Source organism: Chaetura pelagica, unplaced genomic scaffold, assembly GCF_000747805.2.
Source record: "Chaetura pelagica isolate M959 unplaced genomic scaffold, ChaPel_1.0 scaffold752, whole genome shotgun sequence".
In the NCBI taxonomy this organism is placed as follows: Eukaryota; Metazoa; Chordata; class Aves; order Apodiformes; family Apodidae; genus Chaetura; species Chaetura pelagica.
Genome location: NW_009952270.1, coordinates 109,370 through 117,350, shown reverse-complemented (window position 1 = coordinate 117,350; position 7,981 = coordinate 109,370).

The window sequence follows — 7,981 nt, the reverse complement described above, 5'->3', positions numbered from 1 at the left end:
CGGTGCGCTTTCATTCCAGCCTGCTACACCCTCTGCTGTTCTAGCTTTCTCCCACAGCGGCAGCGGACACTGTGTTCATGCGTTTCCATGAGCCATCTGCAACTGCCCTGCACAAACCGTTCCAGTGTCTCACCACCCTCATACTGAAAAATTTCATCCTAATATCTAATCTACCATCTTCCAGTTTAAAGCCATTACCTCTCGTCTTACCACTACATGCCCTTGTAAGAAATCCCTCCCCAGCTTTTCTGTAGCCCCTTCAAGTACTGGAAGGCTGCTTTAAGCTCTCCCCAGAGCCTTCTCTTCTCCAGCCTGAACAATCCCAAGTGTCTCAGCCTGTCTCCATAGGAGAGGTGCTCCAGCCCTCTGATCATCTTCATGGCCCTCCTCTGGACTTGCTCCAACAGCTGCCTGTCCTTCTTTTGCTGGGGGCTCCAGAATTGGACACAGTACTCCAGGTGGGGTCTCATGAGAGTGGTGTATAGAGTGAGAACCACCTCCCTTGGCCTGCAAGGAACTTCCCTGGGCAAAGAAGGGCAGGTGGGCACAACCAGCTCCTTTTCCCCCGATCACATAGGCTCAAAAAGCTAAGATGAAAATGCACCTGATCTTCTGCTTTGGGATTTTATAATATGCACAGTTATTTCTGTGAGGAGACAAACATGACCTTGTGTGTTTATGATTGCCAAACTCCAAAGGCAGAGGAAGGGAAAAAAGGGAGAGTAGTTACCACTCATAGCCAGTGCATTTATGGCTCCATAGGCATCCCTGGTTCATTTGAGGAAGGAAGACCCAGCAGTCAGTAACCTTCTAGGTTTTCAAATAAAGCATCAGGCTGCCTAGCTTGGAAGGTATTTAGGTCAGATTTAAGCAGCTGCAGAGAAAACATACAGAATTTTATAACTGTACAGCAAACCACTCCCTTGCCTCTGAATCTGGCCTATATGTCAAACACCCTAAAGCAGTAACAGAGGACAACCCAGGACAGGGGCAAGGAGGTACAAGCCCACTGCAGCAATGGACTCAGGTGTGGGTTCCCTGGGACTCAATGGCTCCAGAAATCCCTGACAGCCACAGATAGCTCATCCTAACATGGCTGCCTATCAGACATGGAGAAAGAAGCTTGGTTAATAATTTAATTGTGTCCCTGAGACCTATCACTCCTCCATGTTATCCCAGATTTTCAGGCTGCGTTCCTGGTGTGGTGTCCAAAAGCCTGAAGCACCCCTGCCCTTGCTTCCTCAGATTTGTTCCCACATGCTGAGACAGAAGGTGATGCTGAACCCCACTCACAGAAGCCAGGCACTAAGTTCTATGCCCACTCGCTTTAGGGTTTTTCCCAAAGGAAATGAAAACAGATGAGAGACACCACTCCAAAAGAGCACAGGGAGCAATCCAAGCCACTAACCCCATCTCAGAAAGGTCTGAAGTAATTGCTGGACCTAGAAGCAGGGGCTTCCTCAGCTGAGTAAGCCAAGCAAGCTGAGCCTCTGAATGAAGAAAAAAAACAAAACATAGAAGGCAAGAAAGAGAACAGCTATGGGCTATAAATTTGGGAGATGTTATAGCAGAAGCATCACAGACTGGTACCATCTAACAGTGGTGTGTGTTGCACTAGACTAATTTCCACACCGGTCTGGTTTCCTGATGGTCACAGGACAAAGGACTCTGTCATATTAATCATTGTTCCTTTGTTAAACACCTCATCTTGATTCAAAAACTGCCAACGGTGGGGAAGCTGCCACCACCCTAAGTAAACTGCTTAAGTATTTAACTTCTTTCTCCATCATATAATGTGTACCTCACCTCTAGAATGTTTTTTCTTGTACTATTGTTGGGCAGAGCAGCAATGAGAGGAGCAAAAATTTAATCCTACAAGGGTATAATTAGGCTTTGACCATATCAGTCCTAAGGTCTCCTCCTCTACAAGATGTCTTCCAACCCGCTAACAGTTCTTAGAGCTCCTGCAGGAAGACTCTCCAACTCGTTACCTTCCTTCATGAATCGCAGATGTCAAAAGTGGGAACTCTTTCACACTGGTAATCATATCCATGGAATTAGCCAATACAATTTAATCTCCTGCAATATAATCTCATTACACCAGCTCCATATTCCCTTCTTATGCATCCAAATACAGAATTAGCCTTTCTGAGTGCAGCGTTGTGCTGGGAGCTCAGATTCAGCTGCTCCTACAAAAGTGAGTCGAGCCTTTGCCAGCATCACTTCTTCCACGGACAGAGCTGCCAGACCAGAAGCGTGGCCCACGTTGCTGAGTAATTTACCTTTGGGCTGTTTCAGAAACACGTTATGTGCTTCACCAACTTCAACATTTTCACATTTGCTAGCTAGTCAATTTTCAATACAATTACTATAAAATTTGTTAATTTGGTATCATTCCAGTTTTTTAAAAAGCAAAACACAGTGTAAGATGGTATCAAATTCCCTGCTGGAGCCCTCTTACATCAACTGCTTTCACATTTATCAGCCAGGTCTATAACCCAAACCTGTAACTTACATCTCCAAAAGTTACCAAGCAGTTTTAAGGGTCCTTTTCCGTATGCACGTGAGACTTGGCATTGACTAGGACTCTTCCCTTGTTTTTAAAAGATCCTTGTATGTGCCATTTCCTTATTCTGTCTGAGGTCAATAAGGAGCTGGTAGGCCTGTAATTACAAGTGTCAGATTACTTCTGGTTTTCACTATTATTTTGCCTCAGCCTATGGGGAATCTGCCAGATTTTCCAAGTGAAGGAAGGTTAAGTCTAGACAAGAGCTGGAGAGACACTCCACTCCTTTCCTGCTGCTTCATGCATTAAAATACGTGCTTACTCCAGCAGTATGTGTGGGTTTTGTAAAGACCAGGAGTGTAGCTGGCCTCTCTAGTTAACCAAAACAGGCCCAGGGGATGGGAACCAGGGGAGACTCCTGAATCTGCCCCAAATATAAAAGACTTTCTGATTAAGGAGGAAATGGAAAGCTGAGACAGGAAACAGTTTATTTGTGTGATGGGCGCTCATATATAATTTATACGCAATAAATGTTTCTAGCTATTTCATTAGTTGCAAATAAAGTGATACAAATGTGCACCACTTGCAGCTGATGCATGGTGTGTGCCTGGGGCTGCTTCCAGCTGAATGGTGGTGGTTCACAGGGGGATGATTTAACACTCCAGCAGCCCCACTATCCAAATTCTACTGCAGGTTAATCCCCGGAGCAGATGCACGCCACTTTTTCAACCGCTCGTAGCTTGGCTTATTAGCTTAAATTGCCAAAGATTTCCATTTAAACTATCACATTGGCCCCAGATTATGGTGGGTAAAGAGCCAGCGTGTATTTGTCTCTCCCACCTTCTGCTGAGTTGGAGAATCCTGTGACAAGAAGTGCAACAGGCACATGCCTGAAGCACAGAGGGGAGAGAAACCAACTTAAGCCATCACAGCATTTTTTGAGCTTAATATGTCAAAGGCTATTGCAAGCATCAGAAGCTCATTCACATCAGTGAAATTCAACAGGAAATTAGGGAAAACCAAAGGAGAAGTACCCCACATGAGGGACCTGGATGGGTCTGCAGCTGCAGAGCAGAGACCAGGGTGTCAGAACCTCTCAGTCTGTGAACCTCTCAACTCTTCCCACATGGGCAGGCTCATTTAAACCCTTGTGACTCCCTACACCATCTCAAAGGAAAGCAAGGTTTGTGGATGGAGCTCAGTGGAGGGAGGTGTCCACTGGGACATATCCACAAGGTACAGATCTGGGGATGAGTCCCTCTTTGAGGCCTCTCCTCATAAATCCCATTCTCCTTCCACAACAGGTCAAATTAGGGGATGAGGTCCTTACCTCTGCAACCTTCTTCAGAGGGCAGGGATGACAGAGGGCAGTTTGCTTTGGGCAGGGGGCCACTAAGCAGACAGCATGACAAAGAGCAGAAGACCCATTACAGATCCATGCACTGTAGAGGTGGGGGCTTCCCTCTGGTCACTAAGGGCCTCTCTGCTCCCACTGACCCCACTGTGGGCTGGCTGTCCAAGCAGTGTCCACATCCAACACCAAGTGCTCTGTACTCACCAGATGTCCCCCCTCTCCTCACAGGGATCCTTCCCCTGCTCTGGGCCGCTGGAGCAGTGAAGCTGGTCCCTGTTCCCAGGGCAGGCACCACTCTGAGAGACTTGACAGTACCTCAGACCTGCCAGTTGCCCACAAAATAAAAGCCTGGTAGCTGGCATGCTGGGGCTGGTTAGGTGACACATTTTGCCCTGTGATCACTTTTATTTTCCTGTCCACTATAGGTTGCAGCATATGTTCACAACGTGGGGCTTTATATAGAGGTATGTCCTCTATATATCCTCTCAAAGAAATCAGTTAAGCCAGCAATAGCATGCTTTTCTACTTGTATACCTGCACAAGAGAGTTTGGGGTGCAGAGGTATTACTAATAACTCACCCTAAATAGATCAATATGTCAGTACTTCAGTGCTAGAATCCAACCAGCTATGGGGAGTTTGTCCCTTGGTAGCAATCAATCTGCTGTACTTAAAGTTTCCTCACCAGATCTGCAGCTAGCACAAACTGATCAATGCTGTTCCAAGTCAGCGGAGCATGACAGCTTTGCATGTCTCGATGTTCACCCTTGCAACTCTCCTCCTCCTTTGCAAGGACACGGGAAGTTAAATTATCCTTTGCTAACTACATGGGATACCTCAAATGCTTCTTAAGCAAAACCAGCCTTTTTTACCCCCAGCCCAGCACCTTGCCAGGGGGAGTCTAATTTGGTCCTCTGCAGGCAGCAATGCCATTGCAGTAGCCTGCAGCACTTCTTAGAAGTTGATGCAACAGAGGTATTTTTATGAGCCATTCAAGTTTTGCCATGCATCCCAACTAGGACCCTCTTCCTGGAGGGTGGTTTGCCAGGCAGTGCAGTGGATGACATGCAGTCTTGTATGATACTGGGCTGCTCTTTCAAAGGGGTAAGTAGCATTGCTAGAGAAGACATGAGGGATCTGGAGAAGATCTCACCAGTCTGGCTTGGCTAACAGGATGACAGTTCTGCTGTTGAGGGAGGGTCCAGGGCTGCCTCCCAGTGCAACCTTCCCCATTTGGAGCTCTACCCAAATCACTTATTGCAGATGATTTCTGTGAGGACTTTTTCCTTTCTCATGAGGTGCCTGCTGATGGAGCGGAAGTGACTACCTGAAGTGACTTGGAATGCAAGTCACAGGAGTTAAGACTTAATTACAGAACACATACTTCCCACCTAAGTCCCAAAGCAAAGAGAGTCCAGATCCTGCTGGCTGCTGGAGCGGGGTAGAGGGCCCAAGGTAGTGGGAGAGAGAATCCAAGATCTGTGAGTCGTGACGCACATACCACCAGGGCAAGTATTTGCATCAGTTTCCCAGGGCTATCCCAAACAAGGTTTATGTCTGAAAAATGGTATTAGGTAGAGGTCAGCACTGCTAGATGTCTACAGATATCTGAAGGGTGGATGTCAAGAATGGGCCAGTCTCTTTTCAGTGGTGCCTTGTGATAGGATGAGGGGAAATAGCACCAAGTTACAACACAGGAAATTCTACCTCAACATGAGGAAAAACTTCTTACTGTGAGGGTGGCAGCACTCTAAGAGATTGCCCAGAGACGTTGTGGAGTCTCCTTCTCGGGAGACTTTAAAGACCCATCTGAATGTGTTCCTGTGTGAATGTGTACCTGTGTGATCTGCCTTAGGTGTTCCTGCTGCAGCAATAGGTGCAAACTGGAGCATGAATATCAGAAAAAACTTTACTGTGAGAGTGACAGAGCCCTGGAACAGGCTGCCCAGAGAGGTTGTGGAGTCTTCTTCACTGGAGACATTCAAAACCTGCCTGGACACGTTCCTGTGTGATGTGGTCTAGGTGATCCTGCTCTGGCAGGGAGGTTGGACTAGATGATCTTTCGAGGTCCCTTCCAACCCCTATGATTCTATGAACTACTACCTACCTACAAGCTCTGTCCAGAGCTCTTGGCTGTTAGAAAGCTTCCTGGGACCAGCTCTCAGCACAAAGCACTCAGAGATTGTTGCTTGTGGGTACAAGTCCTCAGAGGTGAAGTTCCCTGTGTGCCAGGAACATGTGGCAGCCCATGCTAGGAGACCATGAGGGGGCTACCCTGTGCTGTGCTTGCAGGGCTGGCTGGACAATGCCACCACCTTCAATGGGCTTGTTCCACTGCTCCCCAGGAGTGGGGTCTGGCTCACAGGGATGGGCTGTGCATCATGCTTCAGGTCTGCATTCCTGATGCTCTCTACTTTTCAGATTGTGTTAAGTGGCAATGCCTTTTCCTGGTGATGACCTGTTGTCCCACCCACCAGAGAGGTTTGTGCAAGGGTTCTGTTTCACTCCTGCTCCTGACATAGGGTCCCCTTCCTCAAGAGCCATGCCATAGCCAGAAGAACTGCAAGCCTAGCAGCCACTGCCTAACAATTACACTGCTTTCTATTGGCTTGTTGAGGAGAAATCCCAGCAATTCACGGGAAGATCCTGCCCTCTGGAATAGCAGCAGCAGCGATTGATTACTGCTGTTCTACCACAAACAGCTGTCTCTTGTTTTTCACCTTTTGTAATCAGACACTCTGATCAGACACTTCTGACAGTTGCAGGAAAGGAGCTGCAGACTGTACTGTGGCCTCTCTCCCTGCCTACTGCTCACGGTCTGCTTTCCTGCTTCTCCTCCATGGAAGCCTCAGAAAAAGCAATGCATGGGTCTTTCCAAACCTATAAGAATTCATGTTCTGATTTCCTTTCTAATGGCTCACCTGGAGGGGAGGTTGTGAGCTGCATAGCTCTCATTTCTTCTCTGTGATGGGTCCCCAAGGTTACCTTCCAATGACTGTGGTGCAGAGCCTATTTTGCTAGGATGAGTTTGAGCTAGGCAGGAAAAACAGGGCTGTAAGCATCTGCTATGGTTTCTTTCAAGCTTTGCAGGCTGTTCTGAAAATATATTGAGTAATTTAGGAGACTGATGTGCTGAACTGAGCAGAGAGTTTTCAATTACCAATATAAAAATGACTCCCTAAGAATAGACATTCATTCTGCTCTCTCCAACTGTTCCAGCAAGGCGTCCCACTGCTCACAGTGCAGTTTGACTTTGCTTCATTTGACTGCCGAGTCCTTCACTGAAGGGGAATGGTTGTGGGTCTGCGTTAGGCCTGGTAGACTCTGCCCACTGGAGGGAATGTGGGGCACCAACAAGCTCTATTCCCAGCCATACTCAGATACTGACTTTCTCAAAGTCTGATCTGCACAGCCACCCCCTTTCTGGACAACTAGTGAGGAAAACTCTGTAGAAATTTCTCTGGCCAAGAGTGGTCTGCTTTTGCAGAAGAGGAGTGGAGTGGCTGAGGCAGTGCTGTTTATCTGCTGCAGCCTGGTACTGCAGCAGTCAGTTCACTGCCACGGGTCACAGGATGGGAGAGCGACTCTGGCCCCTGGAGCAACATGATTCCAGCAAACACTGGAGTTCAGAAGAGTTTCTCCATCAGAGAGCAGCAGAAGCTCAGCACTGGTGTCAAGCACCGAACCTGTTTGATGTTGCTACGATGCCCCTGGGTCACACCGTTGAAACATCTCACGCTGTGACGCTGCAGTACAGGCAGTTTCCATCAGCAGCAACGTCGTCTTCTACAGGTAGCCAAGGCCGAAGCTGCACCTCCTTGGCTGCAGCTCCTCACATGGTGCCCAGCAGGCTGACAGCAGCTCCAGACCCCACGGAGCACCACGAACGCCCCGTCACTCGCACCAAACGCAGGCTCCGTGCCGGGCACCAGGGGCCTCCACACAGCATCTCCCCCAGGCTCGGGCGGGCAGGGGGGACCTCGCAGGGGCCGGGCCGGGCAGGGGCCCCAGGCCCGGGGCGCTGGAGGCTGACCTGGTCCCACCTCACCCAAGCGGTCTGGGGGTGTGGAGAAGGGGCAGGCCGGGTTGCTGCGGCTGGGGGGAGAGCCGAGCCAGGAGGGGA